Raw genomic sequence first — 20,557 nt, forward strand, 5'->3', positions numbered from 1 at the left:
ATTTAAAATTATTATATAATATGAATATATAAAATAAAGTAATATCTCACATCCATCGACCTAATATATGACGCTCAGAATATAACACGTTCGACTTTTCTATCGTAAACATTCATCAAATGCTTTTGTGAATTGTACGACCATGTAGAAGCAAAAAATGCTCAATCATAATAAACACCAGTTTGCTTGCGCTGTTTAGAACGTTGTGTTGGATAAACAATACACCACGAACGTTTATTAGTCGTACCCTTGACGATTTTGACTTATCGCACATGTCGGAATGGCAGTTCTGCTTCGACGTTCGAATCGATAAGACGAAAGTGACATGTTGCTTTAATGAATCACTTATATAAGGGAATAAGTACCGCGTGGATAATCTTCGTAACAAGTACGACGTAACCTTATTACAGTGAAGTGCATAGTGCAATGTACAGAGTGATCCTCTTCGGTTGGATTGTTTTTATCGACGTATCGTCTCGACACTACTAGCTCGACATTCACAAGACATGCTGTAGAGGGTGAGTGCACTTGCGCAATCATCATTGCAATGTTACTATCGCTCAAAAGTATCCCGACTTTTGCTTAATTTTTGACAGTATGTATTGTAGTTAGAAAATGAACTGGAAGTAGAATAATTTCATTCTTTGTGAAGATAAAAACGTATAGTAAAATATTGCGACGCGATTAAATTAGTTTTAAGAGAGATAGATGTGCAATGATAAGAAAAATTTGTGGAATTATTTTGTTAAATCTTTGGATCATGAGATAGCTTCAAAGAATTCGGATTAACAGGAAAACTTCAGCCGTTGATACGAGCTGTTGATATTTAAATGATAAATTTGTTGCATCCAGTTGTTAATTCGCCATTAATTTATACAAAATTCACATATATTGTAATTGCAAATCGATCAACTAGAATGAAATGACGCAGCGATTCATGAACGCTTTCAGAAAATTTATACCGTCTTTGTCCTCTATCTTTTTTTTTTTCTCTCCAAAGGTCATAGTTGCCCTTATAAATTCTAGCGCTGAAACGGATTGCGTGCCGTGCGTTCGAACTATTTAAGATTCGAGGGGCGAGACGGTAAAGAAAGCTCGCGATAAACATTTGTGGAAGTAAGCGTGACCGTGTAAATTTTTTTTCCATTCCCTTTTTTGCGTACCATCAGCGATAAACGTATATACGTAGGTCGGTTTGTGTGAATTTCTGAATCACCACTGGCCGCTTGTCACGCCATGAATAAATATGGCCAACGTATCGACACGTATATGCTCTTAGAAAAACGAGATGGACGGTCGATCGACAGATCCGTTCACGAAAGATCAGAAGGGAAGCGAAAATTTTGTCCTCGCGGGGGCGGCATAACTTCGTGGATCTTTCGTTTCATCGATTTCGTCAGGTCGCGTCGTGTCGCGTCGTTTCAAACGATCGGCAGCACGGAATTTTTAGGACCGCGACCTCGCAGGGTTAAGAAGGGGCAAGCGGCGAAATTGAGCGAGAAGATCCGAGGGTGAGCGCGTTTCACTCACGTGTAATATAAAAAACGCTTTAATGAATCTTTTTTTAAGACAGCTTTTTTTTAACCTAAGATTCAAACTATACGACTCGAGCCTCTGCTAATAATAGGCTACGTTCTTCCGCGTGTAATAAGAAACGGTGGAGAAATAACGACGGTTATTTTCGAGTGGGAGCTCGTTATTTCGCGAATCTAAAACCGTGCAACCGATAAATTAAAAATAGTACGAAGAATCGGGAGAAATGCGATCGATTAGCGGATGGATAGAGCCAGTTTAACGAAGCGAGCCAGCTTTTCGTTCAATTAAACAATAAATTGCAGGAGTAAATCGAGATTAAGAGAAGTAGGAGGAAACCGTCGATATCGTTACTAACGAATGTCCCAACGATAACAGGGCTGGCTAGCGGACCTTGTCAAGTCGGATATTTCACGGAAGTTTTCCCGATCTAAAATTAACGCCACTTCAGCCTTTAAAGTATATCCGAACTGGCACGACAGTTTGAAAGAGATTGGGCGGTTCGCCCAAATGAAACGTCGTCATCTTCGTCGTCTATCTTTAGTTGCCATCTCGTTTTTATTCACTTTTAGCATTCGTGACAAAAGCAGGATTCTTTCGGATTTCAATAAAATTCCCTTTCTCGCGTGAAACATTTATTGCGAAATGGGCGTAGGTTAAGTACGGTCGGATTAGGGGAAGCGTTTCCATTGAAATACTCGGATTCCGTAAGTGTGATATGGCTGAAGGAAAAAGTCAAGCGAGCACGAGATTGTATAGCATACGGCAGTGAAAAGAATTAAAAAGGATTCTCCCAACCTAATTCACGTTGAAACACGTTTTTCACCCATCGAATTTTTGTTTATCCATTTTTCCCCATCTCTACGATTCGAATGACATCGAACTATCCGATCGAAGAGAAATGTGTCGTTTTTAAATAAAATCCAGTATCGACAAAACGTAGAAAAAGCTGAGTGCGAAGAGAGAAATGCATTGAACCTGTTGCACGTCTATAAGAATAGCGAGAACTACTGACGTAAAGTCGATGTACATTTTCTCAGACTCGCCCTTTATATCCGCTGAGATAGTACGAAATCCTCTGAAGAATTCGGCTTTGCGTATTGTCACCTGATACATTTACTATTCCAATCGATCTTCCTGCAATTCTGTCGAAATGCAACACGGAAACATTGCGACGTGACAAATAGTACGCTATCTATCAAAGGCATAGAGGCTAAAAGCTGCATTATCTCTGCTTTCTTCTTTATTTCTTATTTGCTCGTAAGAGCAACTCGAGTCGTGAGAAAGAAGTGCCACTGTTACGGTTTATCTCGATGAAATGTTACGTGGAGTTTCTATTTACTGGCAGCCGATCGATCTAAAAGCACATCAAGATCAAGGAGCTTGATAAAATTTCAATCGTACATTTCATCCGCAAGCTGCGACCTACGATTTTTGACTTGGAATCTTTTCACCTTTGTAGAGAGAAATTCTTTTCGCAATAGTATAATTCCATCGTTAACCCCTTGACTGCTGTTAACGTATACGTATAGCCTTTCACTTGTTATTTCCATTTTGCTTTCAAACTGAAAAAAGGAGTGCTTTAACGATATAATAATAGCTGTTTTTCGAAACGTTGAATACTAATTAAGTATTTGAAATCGAATACGAAATCAACAATCTTGTAGAAAGTGTAGTCGATGGAATTGGCCTCTTAGATGCGGAAGTATCATGCAACCTACTTCTGCAAAAATGAAATGACAGATAAAATGTGGGCAATTCAGAAATAAAAAGATTATTACCAATCCGAATGACAAGTCGATGCTTCGGATTAACTGTACGAACTTTAATTTCGCTTTATAGAAATATTATAATAATTTCCGTAATTATAGAAATTCTTCTGTCAGAGGGCGATATCCGATCGAAGAAGTAACGAAGGTTAATGAAATTTGATCGAGTAACCAGAAATTCTACTTTCCAGGCTTTCTTCAGGGAACGAGGTAAGCTTCCCAAGCCACGTTTCTCGATAAGCCATCGGTGGAGCGTGCGTTTTTCGAGCATGCGGACAAAAGATGGCGACCATGTGTGCAGATAATCAGTTTATCCAGGCATACTTGCCCTATTTCGCGTATTATGACTGGTTGTATGCCCGACGGGGAATCCCTTATCTGAGAAACTGTCACCCGTTGAATTTCTCCGCCACTAATTTAACCCCACAGCCTGTGCCGTTTTCCTAGCTTAAGTTATCCAACTTTAATTCTGGCCATGTCCTAAAATTTATTGAAAAGAGAATGGATTTTCTTTTTCCTCTTCTTCTTATTCTTTTTATTTCTTTGACGAATTTGAAGAACAGACGTGGTCGAAGGGAGGACGATATAAAGTCATAGCACGTCGACGATTTATCGACCTGAATTAATAAACTTTGCTCCGGCTATATATAATATTTCTCGAGCAGGTCTTTCCATCGATATGTAAATGTTCATCGTTTTTTGTCGTTTTCAGTTGTTAACACACCTGTTGGTTTCGTCTAAAATAATTAATTTCGATTACTAAAGGAATAATTAATCGACGAGAATTATTTGTTCGTGCAAAGTAACGATCTAGGTTACACAATGGAAATATTGAAAAGTCATTTGCTACACTTACAGACGAAGAATGAATTAAGAATTATATAAGGATTATATCATCACAGTTTTCTATCATTTAATTAAGTTGATCTAAGATTTTCGATACTTTTCAACCGGAAGGCATGAGCGATCGTTACACGTAATAACGAGGTTGATTAATTACCAAGCTTCCATACAGGTTTGTTATTTTGATAATCGTTAACAAGCTCTAGACGTTTCCAATGATATTCAAATCGGTTGAATCAGCCAGCTATGAGAGTACAGCGAACGTTATTCGATGAAACTAACTTTACCACAACTCTGCGATGGTTTTGGCTTTGAGACATTATCTATACGTAGAATATATGCACAAGCGGCTACGCACTGAATAATAATTGGTTTCTGAATAATAATTTGTGATGTTACGTTGTAGTTGAAATGGTAGAATCGACAGTCTTTCTTATCCAAAATTCGTCGGGCAAATTTTCCACCATTAGCTAGAAAACTCAATGAAGTCTGTGAAAATTTAAATGTTAATCGCGTAATCATTTATAGAATGCTTGGAATCAACGTGTCGAAAGCAAATCGTTAATTTTTATACTTGTACGATTAGATTTTCCATCGTGCTTTTAAATGAGAAAATATTTAATTTTATTATCTATTAAATTCTTACTGTAACATAGATTCGCCACAGTTATGTTGGTTTGCTTCTGGACGGGAGTGGACATTGTGTGATGTAGTTTCCATTATTTGAATTTGGTCGAAAATCCAGACTCGATATTAAATTTAATCAGTTAGACAGGATAGGCTGTAAAGAAGATAAACGTGATTTCATACATCGGTCGTAACAGCTGTGAACATTTGGTCGGATAGATTTCAAAATGCCACTGTTGGAACGAGTAAAGCGAGAGAGACTGGAAGATTGAAATCGGTCGAAAAAATTTAAAGCAGGACATATGGAATATGAAGCAACGGCGTGTAAACATTACTATAACTTCTCCATCCTGTTCCCAATGAAATCACTTTTCGCGTGTCACTGACAAAATTGAATTTTCTTTATTTTATACCACCTCTCAAGAAATCCGATGAGAAAGTACAATTAAAAGATTTAAATTTTGACGCGTTCATCGATTAAAGGCAAACAAGTAATTTATTGTAATGTTATAAATACTTCGGTTCGATTAAATCTCATAAAGAACGTGTAGAAGCTGGAAAATAGATCTTAGAAGAAGAGAGCTTAGAAGAAAGAATGCCAATAATATATTAACACTTTGACTGCCACGCAGAAATCATATGTTTCGCTCAGGATGCCACGGGAGTATTTTTATTATTCAAAGCATATAATGGCAAAATAATAATAAATTGATGATGTGTAGTATCGTGGACGAGAAGCTTAAGAGATATCGGGCGAACCATAAACAATGTCGCGAGAAAGCTAAAGTGTCGACATGCCCAACAATGTATCGTCGATCCTTCGATCGAATAGTTACGCGGAAAAGGCCTGCGTGACCCTAGCCACGAGCGGTTGCGGAACAGGTGCGTGGTGGGGCTAAGACAAAAGACAAAGGAATGCTAAGGGAGAAGGACGGATTAACAGTCAGTGTTAGTTGAGAAGTCAGAGAGTGTGAATCGAGAAGTCAAGGAGTGCGGATTGCGTTGTCGAGAGAGTGTGGTCCGCGTGAGAGAGAGCGTTGGAACCGTGGTGACGAGAGTTGAAAATTAACTATTTAGTTATCTTAATTATAGTACGTTATTGTACTTAGTTCACGTTAAACAAACACCGTTTCCTGTTTAACCAACACTTGTTTAATCCATTTTAAATAAACTAATTGTAGTAAGATCCTACAGATGTAAGATAACATTCGTCCCCAATGGACCGTTTATCTTATTGGTGGTCACTGGTGACCACCGTGGCACCTTGGTAACAGTTGATAGCGACATATTATAACAAGGCTTTGTTTATTTCAGCAAAGCATTCGCATTCGTTATTCCTTCGTAAGCAAAACGTGCAGAATATTTTGTAGAAACGTGTAGAAGATGTTAGTAAACAGTATTTGCTCATTCTATATATAATAGTAAGGTATGTTCACATTTCTAACTTCAATTATATGATTATAAAGCAGCATTTACGATTATTTTCTAAGGTGTGTTTATAATAATATTCGTAGATTACCCCTCAAAGATATGGGTGCAAACACAGTGCACCGTTAGATACAAGATTCGTTCTCATTTTTTTTTTTTTTATTAATGTTCTGATAAAAATGTTTAATTGTTCAACGGGGCACTTTTTATTTCAAAGTATCTTGTGTTTATCGGTTATATTCAAAATGCCCTAACTGTCAATTTTCATTCAATTTTTACAATTGTAAGAAGATCAAGTGTTCCGGTCACCAATGACCACCGTGGCGTCACAGAAGAAGAAACTGTGACCGATCATGTTAGACCAATGTGGCAGTCAAAGTGTTAAACGAAGTCCTTGCACCTTTCTTTTGTAACCTTTACGCAACAGACTTTCACCATGTTGATCGTTGGAGAAAAATTGCAAAGGAAGTGTTGTGTCGATGCAACGTTGTCCCTCAAGGTATTCGTAACGCGACGATATTCTTCAGAAGTAAAACACGCCGAATTTCCTTTTATTGAATAGAAGGTCATTCATTATGTTCCTATTTTTATCGTGTATAACGACATATTTATAATTCCATCAGCTTTTGCGAAAGGTCAAGATCATTACTTATGTCGCTGTAAATCTCATATTAGTCTTGCAACGCTGACTCAATTTCGGTTGTTTTGCGACGATACAAATGAAAGATTATGTTACTTTCCCAATTAGTGGCATATCTTGTATTAAGTTAGCCTTGTAACGTAGTTGAAACGACTCGCGAAGATTTCTTCGTAAATTTTGGAAAACCTCTTCTCTGAAAGTTACACTTTTGAGCTGCTTCACTGTTAATGCCAAGCAGCGATATTTCACGTTACATTCTACTCGAAAACGACGAGACGAAAGATTCTTCTAGCCATTCTACGCAACATATTAGTTTTTTAACACCTTCGTAAAAACGGTTTTTGTATTTAATCAAAAGGTGGTCTTTGCGAAACAGCTTACTTTGGGGATTACTTGTTAAAACTTTAAACTTTTTAGACGAATATTTCCATTCCACTAAGACTGGTTTATTTAAAAAATAAATCACAACCAAATAACGTACCATCAAAGTTCCAAGGAAACTGGAAGAAAGTCGATTTACGCTAAAAATACTGCGATGAATTAATTTGTGCAGAATATTAGGCGAATTGGAAACGCCGATTTGAATTTCAATGCACTTTCTGAATCGTCCTGCAAGCGTGTAACGCAGAAATTGAGGAAAGGAAAGCGGAGCTGGTGGCTTGTGAACCGAGTAAACATCTGGGGTCTGATTGCATATGCAGCTCATCTACTTGCAGTAGTATCACCACGTGACGACTAATAGTCAGCCGACCGTAACTCATTGACAAAGTAGAGTCGTTCGACTAAATTGCTTCGACGGTTTCAATTGACAAATGGTGTTCGTTGTATGAAATTCGCTGATAGATTCCATGGAGTTGCCACGAAAAAAGTTTCGGTCGCCTCAAATTAGAATTTAAGCGCTTGCATGTAAAGAAATTTGAAGCGAATTGTTGGAAGGCGAGTGCGCGAACGCAATAACGTTCTATTACGATGGGAAAGTAGCTGTTACGAGAAAGAAGACGTAGCACTTTCTTTTCTCTCGTTACTTTCGACCGAAAAATCGAAAAATAAAAATTTCTGAAACACCGAATATACAGGGCGTTTAAAGTTGGGTTCAAACTTCAGTAGTACGTTGCTTAAGCGTAAGATTTAATAGTTTGCGTTTTGAATTCGGAAAGAAAGAGATCGCTTTTTTGGTTTATTTATCCGTTACGAACAATCATTTCACATTTGGCGTTTTTACGCGAATTGCACGTTAAAGAAGAAACACTGTTACAAAAAATTACAGACGAACATCATATTTTGCATACGTTAATAACTGCAAATGTGAAAAAGTTGTTTATAGTCTGTTACAAGACAAACTGTAACATACCAGAACCATTGCAAAAATATTGTTAATATTTATGACTAAATATCTTCCCATAGAAAATATTAAATTTATATTAAACATATCACCGACATATTTTGCTTAAATGTCATATGCGTGTTTTGCATATTTATCATATTTGTACTCAGGTTTTTTTAGGCTTTTTGCTTGGCCCGTTGAATGCTATATGCTGTTGAAATTCCAACTTTTTGAAATATCGCGTATGCAGGAATATAAACATTTCGACAGGAAAATCTTAAAACGATAGCGATAAGAGAAACGTTTTCTATCAGCGAACGTAATATCTTCGTTTCGCGTTGTATCGGAAATATTCAAAGAGAATGGAATTCAGACGTGAAAACATTCGTTTCAAAAATTTCTTCTATTCTTCTTCTTTCGTTCTTCATCGATTGGCCGTAACGCGATTTACGGTACACAACGGATCCTTTCCAACAGTGAAATGCTTTTGATTTGTGCTTTTAAAGCCTTCAATCCTTTTTTCCATACAAAGAACGACGTCGGGATATCGGATAAAAGCAATGGTATATTTTACGACGATCCTTGCCCTTTTCAAAGCAATCGGTAAATATTTGTAGCTTTATTTTATCGACGCCGGCGTTTACAGTATTCCGTCCTCGATTTCGTTTTTCTTGTCCAGCGTGCGGTGAATTTAACATCGAGTTACGAGTAGTGAATTGATATAAACGATTGCCATGTATTTTCAACGATCAATTTACGTTCATGTTTATGTCTTTTACTTTTGATGGCTTTTCCCTGCTTCAGCAATAAACCATAAAAATAAGTAGGGTAAAGTGGAATATCAAGACTGGACTACCGTTTATGCAATGTAATGTTATATTTTTATGAATAGGTATACGCGTAAAAAGAAACTAACTGAAGAACCTAAATGCAGGATTTTTTCATGTACCAAATATAATCATCGGACTGCGGACTTTTTTGCATTTATAATAAAATTGAAGGCGCAGAAGTCCACAGATTGCATATGAAAAGTCCACGGGGAATGTCAGTTTTAACGAAGTTTGAGTTTAACATTTTTTTCGTCTGCTTTTCTGCGCGCTCTTTATCACATCGCGTTAAGTAGAATGAAAATTTTTCCAGTTTTACGGTAGTTGTAAGAGATTGAAGTGTATTATGGGGAAAAATGGAGATGTTAAAAAAAAAAGAGTGCGAGAAAAAGGAATGTTTCGGGTCTCGCGGAAGTTGGACACGAAACAGAAGAAAATAAATAGAAAAATGGGGAATAAAATGTTTTATTTTGATATGTGAGACAGTATGTGGCTGTGGCATTATATGTCGAAAGATAAATTTTCGTTTTGTGAGAAATGTCAAATTTTGACCAAAGTTCCTCTCATTTTTCCATAGACTCTTCGTGCAGCATGCAAAAATATATAAAATATTATACGTTAAACGTTAGAGTTGGATACTTTTTGCAATTCTTAATAGACGAAACAAATTTCTATATATGTTTCCTTTTCTCACTGGCATTTTTAATAAAAATATGACACTGCATGAAAATCGACAGTGCAATTATCGCAAGCACTTTGAATATTTCATACAGTTTTGCATACTATGTGTATTCTGTATATTTTTGCGTGAAAAATGCATAAAGTATATGAAATTTGATCCGATCTCGTAAAACATGCATTGACGATGCGACTCGATTAGTTTTCTCTTGCTATTTATCAACATACTTGTGACCTATATTTATCGATGTTAACCAGTATAGTGGTGTAAAATTGCCAGAGATTACATTTTCCAAACAATATATTAAAAAATAGACAAAAGAAAAGGCGAACGCACTGTTGAAAATGAAAAATATTGTGAATGGAATTAATTTAATAATTAATTTCGCGAATCCTCTATGCGAATTGCAATAACATAAAGTTTCTTTTATATTTCCATTCTCTGGATACATAAACATGCGTGTGTATTACTTCCGTATACATTTCTCTTTCTTTTTATTCGAATTTTATTTACAGCTATCCATAAAAAAGCTATTTCGCGAAATAATGAAATCGGACAAAGCCGAATTTAGGGCGAACGCTGTGGTAAAAAGTTCAAATTGCGGATTTTCTCGCATTTTATATCGGTTTTACGAAGAACCCGCAGGCAGTAATCAAGAGTTCGTAAACGCAGCGATATTATTCATCTTTTATATTAAAATCGAGAAATTGATTGAGTTCGGTAATTAAAAGATCCAATCGATTTTTACAATATTACTAAAACGATAAAGAAAAACGTTAACGAAGCTGTAAAAAAATGTAATATTCGTCGAACTCCCGACGAGTGCTGCGTTGTAGAACGCATCGATGATTATGAAGAATTCTGTGTTTTGACTGTTTTCATATCGTCCACATCTTAGTCGCCCCATTACTCGTCGAAGAGGTATGCTTTGTCATCGATTTATCTTGCACAGAGGTAAACTCTGTTATATTCACCGCGCCGATGAAAAGCTATCGAACCACGCGATACCGTTTCTACTACAACAATATTTTGAAATCGATATCGAATTGAATGGGATCGATCTTTCTTGTCCATCGTCTATATTGAACAGCCATAGGAATCGAATTCTAAATTTTGAATCAGTTGATAACATACAATGGTAGAAGTGTGATCGATTGTGATACAAAGATATCTAAGATTCGTGCGCAGTATGCAGATTCCTCGATCTAAAATCATTTTTCTCGTTATTTATTTATTTATTATTTTTTTAGTTCTTTATTTATTTAATTATTTATATCGTTATTTATTTGGTTCTTTTCTTTTTAGGTTTTAAACTTACAGGATGATTAGACGACGTATTCGTGATTCTGCGGGTTTTTCTTTTTTCGATTGCGTCAATCAGCAGTCGGAACTAATACTAGAAAAATCAGTCTCTGATTGTACTTTTAATTACAATTATATAATATTTACATGTATAGGTAATTATTATTGAAATGGTACGATGAAAATAAAATAGCATGGTATTTGCTATAATATTTAGCCGCCTTCATAAAAGAGAAATAATTTGCATAAACATTCGCTGACTATGATTCCGGTATCACTGTGTTATTTGATGAAAAATAGTGGACGCATTGGCTTCTAATTGTTTGATTTCGTTCGAAACTTAATCATAATCGGATTGCAGATTTTGATACCTTTATGGGGAATTTGAAAGTGCAATGTTGCACACGATGCATCGGATAAGAAAAAGATATATATAAAATGTCTAAAAATAATGCTTTCTGCAATACTTAACACTTTGAGGGCGATATGACGACACTCTGACAAGCTTAAAATTATTTTGAACGAATGTACAGCCTGAATTCCCGCGTATTTTTGAAACGACTGAAAAAATGGAAAAGATCGCTCGGGAAGTTCGTTCCGATTTACATTTCGATTCGATCATTTATTGAATTATGTAGATACCATTTTGTTCCACAGCCTTTCTCCGTCTTTCACGCAGTTTACACATTCCGTCCTTTCAGAATCTCACAAACTTTTCAATATGAATTTTTATATCGACCAAATTCTTTAAAGATCCGAATGAACTTTTAGAACAGCATGTAACATTTTATCAAAAATCAATCAGCATATTTATAGATACTTCCAGTAACGTTCTTCAGCGCGATTTGCTTGCAATTTTATTATTTTGTTAAATTCGTTAAAAATCGAAACGAACCTTCCGAACGGCCAATATTACGTCTAATATATCGATCACGATTTCGTATTATTCAAGCGTGCAATGTAAAAACACGTTCGTAACATCTTGTTTATAGCATATGTAGCATTATAGTGGTGTATATTTTTATAGGATACCACATGAAATATGTGACACGAAGCAAAGTTAAGATTAACAGACGAAACAATTTCCTACCGAGATTCTACTTGTTCAATTTCTATTGCCGATAGCACAAATTGTCGTAGAAATGCTCGATCTAGACGCAACTAATCATCGACGTGGCTCGACGTTTCGCGACTGAAACTTTCATTTAATTGGTTTCGCTTGAGGAAGTAGATCGCGATAACGTTTAGTCGCGGCGATGGCCGCGCTCATGCTCACGCTGGCGCACGCGTTGGTCCGTTTTATCGGTGGCATGTATCGCTAGTAATCCTGGTGCATCGTGTTGCAACCGGCCGATGAACGCAATTAGCAAGGACGCAGGGCAAAGCAAGTATGCAGCTAGCTTTACCACGAGTGGATACGTACAATACGTCGGAGCTCGTTGCTGCGCGATGTAACTGTTTAGTCTGTGTAGCCGGACCATAATCCCTAGCAGCGATCCACTAATCAACGTTAAATTAAAACGCTACTTGTCAAACATGCCAACGTCTATTTGATAATCCCTGGACGGTGCACGGAACGTGATTCCGAGCCTCGTTAATTCGCCGATCGGAATCCAACAACTTGTCCTTGCTTCCATTCTCGCTCGAGAAAATTCCCTAGCTGCTTGTCGAACCATAAGCAACGATGGACAGTGAACGATACGCGAACGATGTAACAAAATGTTGGACGAGGCACAGAGACGAAATATAGCGACAGAAGTTTTTGAACGCTTGTCATTTTTACGAATGTGTTTTGTGTGTTATATGAAGTTTTTGTAGAAACTACGAGATATGACAATTTATAGTACGTACTATAATATATTTGTAAAGAAATACCTGCGTGGTACGTGAGAATAAAATGATATACTATGATATATCCATAAATAGAAAGAAATAAATGTATTAATAAGAAATTACATTGGAGGAATAAATATTCAACTAACATAAAATGGTGTGAAACGTAAGGATAATTATTAGAAAAATTAGAATGGTACTAAACTGAAGAGTTTGAAATTTAGTATGCCAATATTATCGAGTATTTCAATCTTTTATGAGAGACTTGTAGCTAATGAAAAGAAAATAGCCGAGACGAAGGAGAACGAAGCGTAGTATTACGCGAGCTTAAGGCAAACAGTACGAAATATATTAACATTGACGGGCGGTTATTGGTGGAATTTGCAAGCAATTGGAAAATATACAGGCTGTTCGCGTTATCAGGTGCCAGTGTTGTATCCTCGTAAACAATAAATATGAGGAAAACATGAAAGAGAAAAAGGACGAATGGCTCAAAGCCACGTATTTACGATAATATTTTTTCGCAAGTGCAAAAATACGTGCGCACTTTGCAGTTCTGCTTTTGTGCATACATCGAATCCTCTCTTCGTTCTACGCATAAAAGTATTAGAGCAACGTATTCGAAATCTGATTAGTTCAGAGGATATTTTAACTTTATCTTATCGTAACAACTTATCGTTGCTTCCGTGTTTCCACCCGGGGAAGTCCCCTAGGTGTCTATCGAATCATAAGCAGCGGTAGATAGCAAACGATAGACTATAGAAAATGTTCGATAAAATACGACAATGAAGTATTTGAACACCGAACGCTGTTGTACGACATTTTTCTAAAGTTCATTTCTACGAAATTTTATGATTACGTTGGTGGAATTCCGAAGCACTTCGAAAATGCACACGACGTTCACGCTGTTAGTTCTCAGCGTTTCTCTCGTGAACGATAGGTTCGAGGGAAAAGTGAAAGAGAAAAAAATACGAATGCTTCGAACTGTGCTGTATATTCGCGATAATACTCTTTTCCTATGTGCAGAAATGCATGTGCATTTTGCACTAGAACATATCGTATTGCAGAGTTTGTAGAATTTATCATATACAAAACAGAGCAAAAATATAAATACAGGGGTAGTGCGTTATGTCTCTCCTTGTTTTTCATATGATATTCTGCAAAGTTAGGATTCGAATATCCTGTAAACTAATTAGTTTTCGACCATGTTATTCTGGTACTTTTTTCCGCAGAAAAGATTCGATATATACAAAAAAAGAAAAAATGGAAGGTTTCCATTAAAAAGAAGATTGCGCAACTGCAAAATGCACCTGCATCTTTGTACTCGCGAAGAAGATATTACGGTGAACATGTAGTCCACTTTTGAAGCATTCGCCAATTTTCCTCTTTCATTTTTCCCTCGTAATTTATCGTTTACGAGAACAACGCTGCAGACTAATAGCGTGAACGCTGTGTATGTAGAAGTAGTAAATTACATAGTGGAAACATAGATTTATCGCTAGATGAAAGTTACATATATTTGTAGCATGAATGCGTAACGTTGAGTTTATTCTAAATATTGCCGCTTGTTGATATAACGAATAATCGACTATTCAAATACTTTGATGATCTGTGCCAGATACTCACTTCTAATAAATATCATTGTGAAATGAAAATTGAACGTAATGAAATGAAAATAATTGACTGGGAATGCGTCTGATGTGAAACGCGTGACAAGAAAAAAGCTTCTTGGAATAATCTGCGTGAAATCTCTGCTTCTAAGTGTTCAGGTTATTGGATGTATTTGGATACAAAGAAACGCGTGAATAAATTGTATAGTAGAAAATATATATATAGTACAAAGTGTGGAATACAATGTGAGCTGGTCCAGATCCGCACGCTAGCAGTGTTACCCTAAGACTGAAAAACCCTGAAGCCAACGTTGCATGTGTACCGAATATGGTTTGCCTTCGACGTCGACGATGGTTTGCCTTGAGAAAACTAAAGACCAGATGTAGAGTTTTCTTAGAAGTGACGACCACTTCAACACTAAGGAATATCTTGGAAATTAAAATTAAGTTGGATCGTTTTGGGATTATTTCAGAACTTTCATGTCGTGTGTCAATATATTTTATTTTTCGCTGGTCTTATTGCTTTCTTGCCATAGCGAATGTGCACACACACACATGTGCATATTGACAGGGTAAGGAAGTTTTGAGATACTTAAACGTCTCAGGATAAATCAGTTTCTAACAGTTTCTAATGTTGATCTGACGCTTTTGATATTAAAGTAAAATGGATTTGCTTGAATTTGCATTCCGATCGCGGATCTTCAGTATTATTACTGCAGCAAACAATGTATTAAACGTGCATTCGTTTGATAAACACGCTTTGCAACTCTAGAATCAAGCGGTCGAGGATTGTCGAATCGGTGTGCATAATTTGCATTTTCGAACGGGGTTAACTCAAATCGTAATTACGTAAAGCCCGGGTACGTGATCTCATTCTCTACATACTTTGAGGTGCAATTTCACCAAGTTTCATTTTCCCGTAGCTGTTTGGAGGTACAGTACCATGCAAAATAGACACGATAGCGGTCTCGTAATGACATCTACGTGATCACTTATTTTATATTAAAAACGAATATTTACGTATTCCCTGCAATAGCGCTACTCGTTCGTAGTCTTTCTTGCGCCACAGACTTTTAGGAAATACTTCGGTAGAGTGGTCGATGAAATGTTATGAAACACCCATAGGATAATTTGAAATGAGGCATGGAAAGAAGGGAAGACAAAAGTATAAATAAATTGTTTGAAATATCGGAGACTGGATAGTAGAGACAAAATGAATTTATTACAGATTATCCGCTAACTATAATTTTTCGTTCGTACAGTAAGAGTTCACATGCGCGTAAATGGATTCAATTTGGCAAAAGTTTATTTAATCGGCTACCGATATATCGTTCAAATAAATGGAGTTATAAATAAAGTGGAAGTAAATAAATAGAATTTTAAACGAAGTTTTACCGTCATTCTAAATATTCTTGTACAGATGATGTTAATCAGATCGTAAAATTATTCGAACTGTTTCTCGTTTCTCTTATCGTGCTCGTAAATATTGGACAAGATTATTGCTGTTCGTACTAAATTCACCGTATCGATCACTAATCGTCATAATTTAATAATGTCGGAAAAGACGAGAGATTGATTGACTGCGAACGATTATCGGATAACGAAACTAAGTTGAGCGGAAGTGACGACCAAGTAAATGATTTATGATAATAAAGGAGTAACGCTGAATCGCAAGTAGCTTGTGGCCGTACCGAAACCAGAAGCGTTTAATCGCGAAAAAAATACATCGAAGCCAGCGTCGTTCGATCGCCTAATTTCGCACCGTTGAGCGCGAAGTCGAATCGAATTAAGCTTTCATAACTGATAGATGATCATGGTGCGGCTCATACGAGAAAATGAAGGTGGAGAGCGAGGGGAACGTTGAAGAAAAAGGGAGAGAAGCAGCGATAAAATTGCGAGTGCACGTTCAAAAGTGATTCAGCAAGAAAGCAGATATCAAAGCGAGGGGCTATAAGTTCAACAATGGTTCTTGAGGGAAACATTGAGAGGGTGTAAAGAGGGGTAGTAGAAAGGGTTGTATGTCTGCAAGAAATGGGAAGCAGCAGAGAATAGGGGTTGTACGATACACAGTGACTTACATTAATATTCGACCACTTGTCAGAGAAAATTTCTATTATATGCGTTATAGGAGGCATTTTGAACGTTCGTTCGCACCGTTGTGGGACAGGATTGACCCGATTATACGGCCAGAATATGAAATCGATCTTAGAATATGTATAGAAGTTAGAACAGACGTTCATCGCAACCAGGAGCTTTTTGAAATATTGATGTACGGTATACGTATAATAATGTACAGTTGTGTTAGTAACACGTACACGAGTAACACGTACAAACGATTACGAGGCGATTTCTCGAGAAGCTTAGTTTTCGAGAAAATCGAGTTTGAAAATTGATCAAGTGTACTTGAACGTGGTTAATTACAGGCTAAATAGGAGAACGTAATCGATAGAATATTATTTCAGGTGTAAAAATAAGTCGAAGATGTGAAATAACATTTTTTTTAGAAGACGTTTTGTTTTCGAGAAAAGTAAGATTGAAGATTTATCATACTCGTGTACTAGACCGACTATTAAATAAACATGAACCAACTTTACCTTCTTGAAAATGAATTCTTAAACGGGAAAGTTCTGTTCCACATTTCTCGCTTATACTCGCACGTAGAATAATCTCCATCTGATTGTTCACTCGTACCTAGTCATATTCACATATATATATATCAAACAAATTTTCAAAGTCGATTTTCTCCGATACTAAGCCTCGGACGAACAAATTTTATTTCGTATTTTTCTTTTTTACTCTTTGGTAGGGAATCGTCTCATGATCACTTGTACATTATTTTTGTTATATCTGTATGTTTAAGACAATTGTTCATGCCCAATACTCTACAATAAATGAGAAAGATGAGTTTTGTTCAAATAATTACTTCAAGAAAAACTCTACACCTTTTCTTTTAAACCAGCTAACTGCTGAAGCGAGCAAAACTCTCATAGAAAGAAAACTAAAAAGAAAAACCCCACTGACCTCACTAAAGAAATAAAATAATCAAACTCAAAAGTGGTATTCCGCTGGGGATAGCCATCCACATATTATTTAGCAATTAAGTTAGAAAAATTTGCCAAATGTCCAGCTGGACAAATTGTAAAATACAAATTAAATAATAAAAAAAACATTTTCTTTTGTATATCCGTGACCTGCAGACATCTGTTATGAAGAGAATAGAATTTAGTGAAAAAATTTCAAAATAAGGAGAGGTCCATATTATTGTGCCCTTGAATATAAATTTTGTTTTGGATTACAAGGTCTAGAAAGAGCTATAAGTAGATTTTTTCCTGTTTCTTGTAGCCTTCTGCTAGAGCTATGCACCAACGTTAACTTTTTGATAATATCCTTTGCTAAAAATATATGAACGTGCTCCTTATCATGTCTTCTTCCTGTTGTATTATAACACTGTAAGAATGAGGATCTGGATCAGCATACACTATACCTTATTTCAATATATTTTTCTATTACAAATTTATCCACTCGTTCCTCTATCAGTCAACCTCAACAAGGTTTACTAATTACAATGGATAATCAGTTGTTTAAATACTTTTGTGATATTATATTATATTCTTCCTGTTGTATTGTAACACTGTAAGAATGAGGGTGTGGATCAGCATACACTATACCTATACCTATACTTATTTCAGTATATATTTTTCTATTACAAATTCATCCACTCGTTGCTCTATCAGTCAACCTCAACAAGGTTTACTAATTACAATGGATAATCAGTTGTTTAAATACTTTTGTGATATTATATTATATTCTTCCTGTTGTATTGTAACACTGTAAGAATGAGTATGGGGATCAGCATACACTATACTTTATTTCAATATATTTTTCTATTACAAATTTATCCACTCGTTCCTCTATCAGTCAACCTCAACAAGTTTTACTAATTACAATGGATAATTAGTTGTTTAAATACTTTTGTGATATTATATTCTTCCTGTTGTATTGTAACACTGTAAGAATGAGTATGGGGATCAGCATACACTATACCTATACCTATACTTATTTCAGTATATTTTTCTATTACAAATTCATCCACTCGTTGCTCTATCAGTCAACCTCAACAAGGTTTACTAATTACAATGGATAATCAGTCGTTTAAATACTTTTGTGATATTATATTTGCATTAAATATCGTCCGATTTCACTTCCGTCTCAGATTCTGCTCAAACTTTCTCAGTATAATTGTGATTTTCGTGATTCGCTACAATGATGAAATTTCAATATATCTTGTATTACACGTATAAAATATACGCAGAGAAAGTTCCTATAGGTGTCTAAATATTTTTCTGGGCCATCTCTAAGCCTGGTGAATATTCAGCAGTGGGAATTGGCTATCGACAAGCGGCAGTCGTATTTGTCGATACGATCAACATGACACGAGGTTGAAGCGACATTACTGGCGTGCTCGGATCTAGATGTTAAACGAGGGTCGAGGGAGCTGCACGGGATCTATGCGCTCGTCCGTTGACACATCTTCGTTAACAATGAAATGATTTCCCACGAGGAAATGTTCAAACTGTCGCTGTTCCGTTTCTGCTGCTAGAAATCCACGTTCGTTTCAATGATTTCAAAGGAGAATATTAGAAAACTGGCATTTTTCAACGTCCACGCGGACGAAAAATTCTTGTCTGACATTCAAGAGCATCTGTCGAGCAACGAAAAATGCACGTTATCATTTATCCGAAATGCGACGGGCAAGTTGAAAACAAACGAACGGAGACGAGAAAATGACAGCGAACAGATACGGACTCATCTAGGAAACAATTCTTTAGAAATTCTGGCGATAAATCAATCGAAGTTTGAAACCGAACGAATCCGAAACACCACGAGATCGTTGTTGGCTATTGTTCTCACGTAGCAACGATCTGCTGGTACTTCGGATTTTGCTCGATTTCAAACTTCCACCGATTTATCAGCGGAATTCCCGAAGAATTATTACATCGACATGGAGGAATAATTACTCCGTAGCTGAATCGAAATGCGAAGAAAATGAAGGTTACGTGTAACGCGTAGATAAGTTTGACTTCTGCCACTTTTTCATCTTTGCGCTCCTCTTTCCCAACTTTCGCATCACGTTTCGGATTGATCCTCTTTTTGATATTTTTTAACGTCCTTCTTTTGACATTGAGAAAGATTTCTAAGGTGTTCCGAAGAATTGACTGATTAAAAAATATTAATTTTCATGCGTTCTTATTAGAAACAGCAGTTTTTATTAACAGTAACCATTTTAGATTTGACGAATAGTTAAAACAGAATCTCGATACGTGTATCGTCTACGATTTTAAACATAAAATTTAATATCGTGAAATGCAAGCGACACTGTTATTAAACTTGGCAATTCCAGAACTTCGAACAACGTGTAATAAGAAATAGCCGTTAATTTCATCGGGCAATCTCATTGTTTTACTTTAGCAGGCCTATTAGGCCAACGATTTCTGCCGACAGTGGAACGTTCAATTATGAGGAGTTTAAAAGCCTGTGAGAGAAGTAACGGATGTGGCGAAAGACGCGGATGTCCAGTGAAAAGTAAAAGTGGCTATTTAAAAAGTAAAAAGACTTTCTACGAGATGTACTCAATTCCGTTAGTAGTTTCTGAGATTCAACGTTCAAGAGAAACTGACGAATCGATCAAAGTTTACAGCAATCAGGAAGCAACCTCGATATTTAAATGATGCTTATCGAGAGCGAAAGATAGATACAGAGATATGGTGGTATTAGAAAGTGCAAATTTTCGCTATGACGAATACCAGTTGATTAGGATTTTATGATATGTTTGAAAAGGTGATTTGGTTTTTAAATCGATTCCTAGAATCGTTGTGCTATGAAACACTTGAAACGCGATTTGTCATGTTTTTCACTTGTTGCTTTCGTATGATGTAATTAACGTTTCTGTCCCGATAAACACAGAAAATCTAAATCTATCAATCATTTCAACTAGTTTGGCAGTTTCTGCGACTAATACGCGGTTTCGTTTTCTTGAGCGAATATATCGTCGTATATTGAATTTTGTACGTCAGGTTCGTGACAGTTGTACGACGCGAGTGATTTCGTTGAAAGCAAATGTAACGTGATCGAATAAAACACG

General features: G+C 36.3%; 1 protein-coding gene across 1 annotated transcript in view; it reads left to right on the forward strand.

The window, feature by feature from the left end:
• Positions 1-20,557, forward strand: part of LOC132912125 (uncharacterized) — an 84,137-nt gene continuing 63,580 nt past the window's right edge. Inside the window, exon 1 of the mRNA XM_060969253.1 lies at positions 1-518. The gene's annotated coding sequence lies outside the window, so the exon portion shown is untranslated. The remainder of the gene's footprint in view (positions 519-20,557) is intronic.

The sequence above is a fragment of the Bombus pascuorum genome, chromosome 11 (assembly GCF_905332965.1).
Source record: "Bombus pascuorum chromosome 11, iyBomPasc1.1, whole genome shotgun sequence".
Lineage (NCBI taxonomy): Eukaryota > Metazoa > Arthropoda > Insecta > Hymenoptera > Apidae > Bombus > Bombus pascuorum.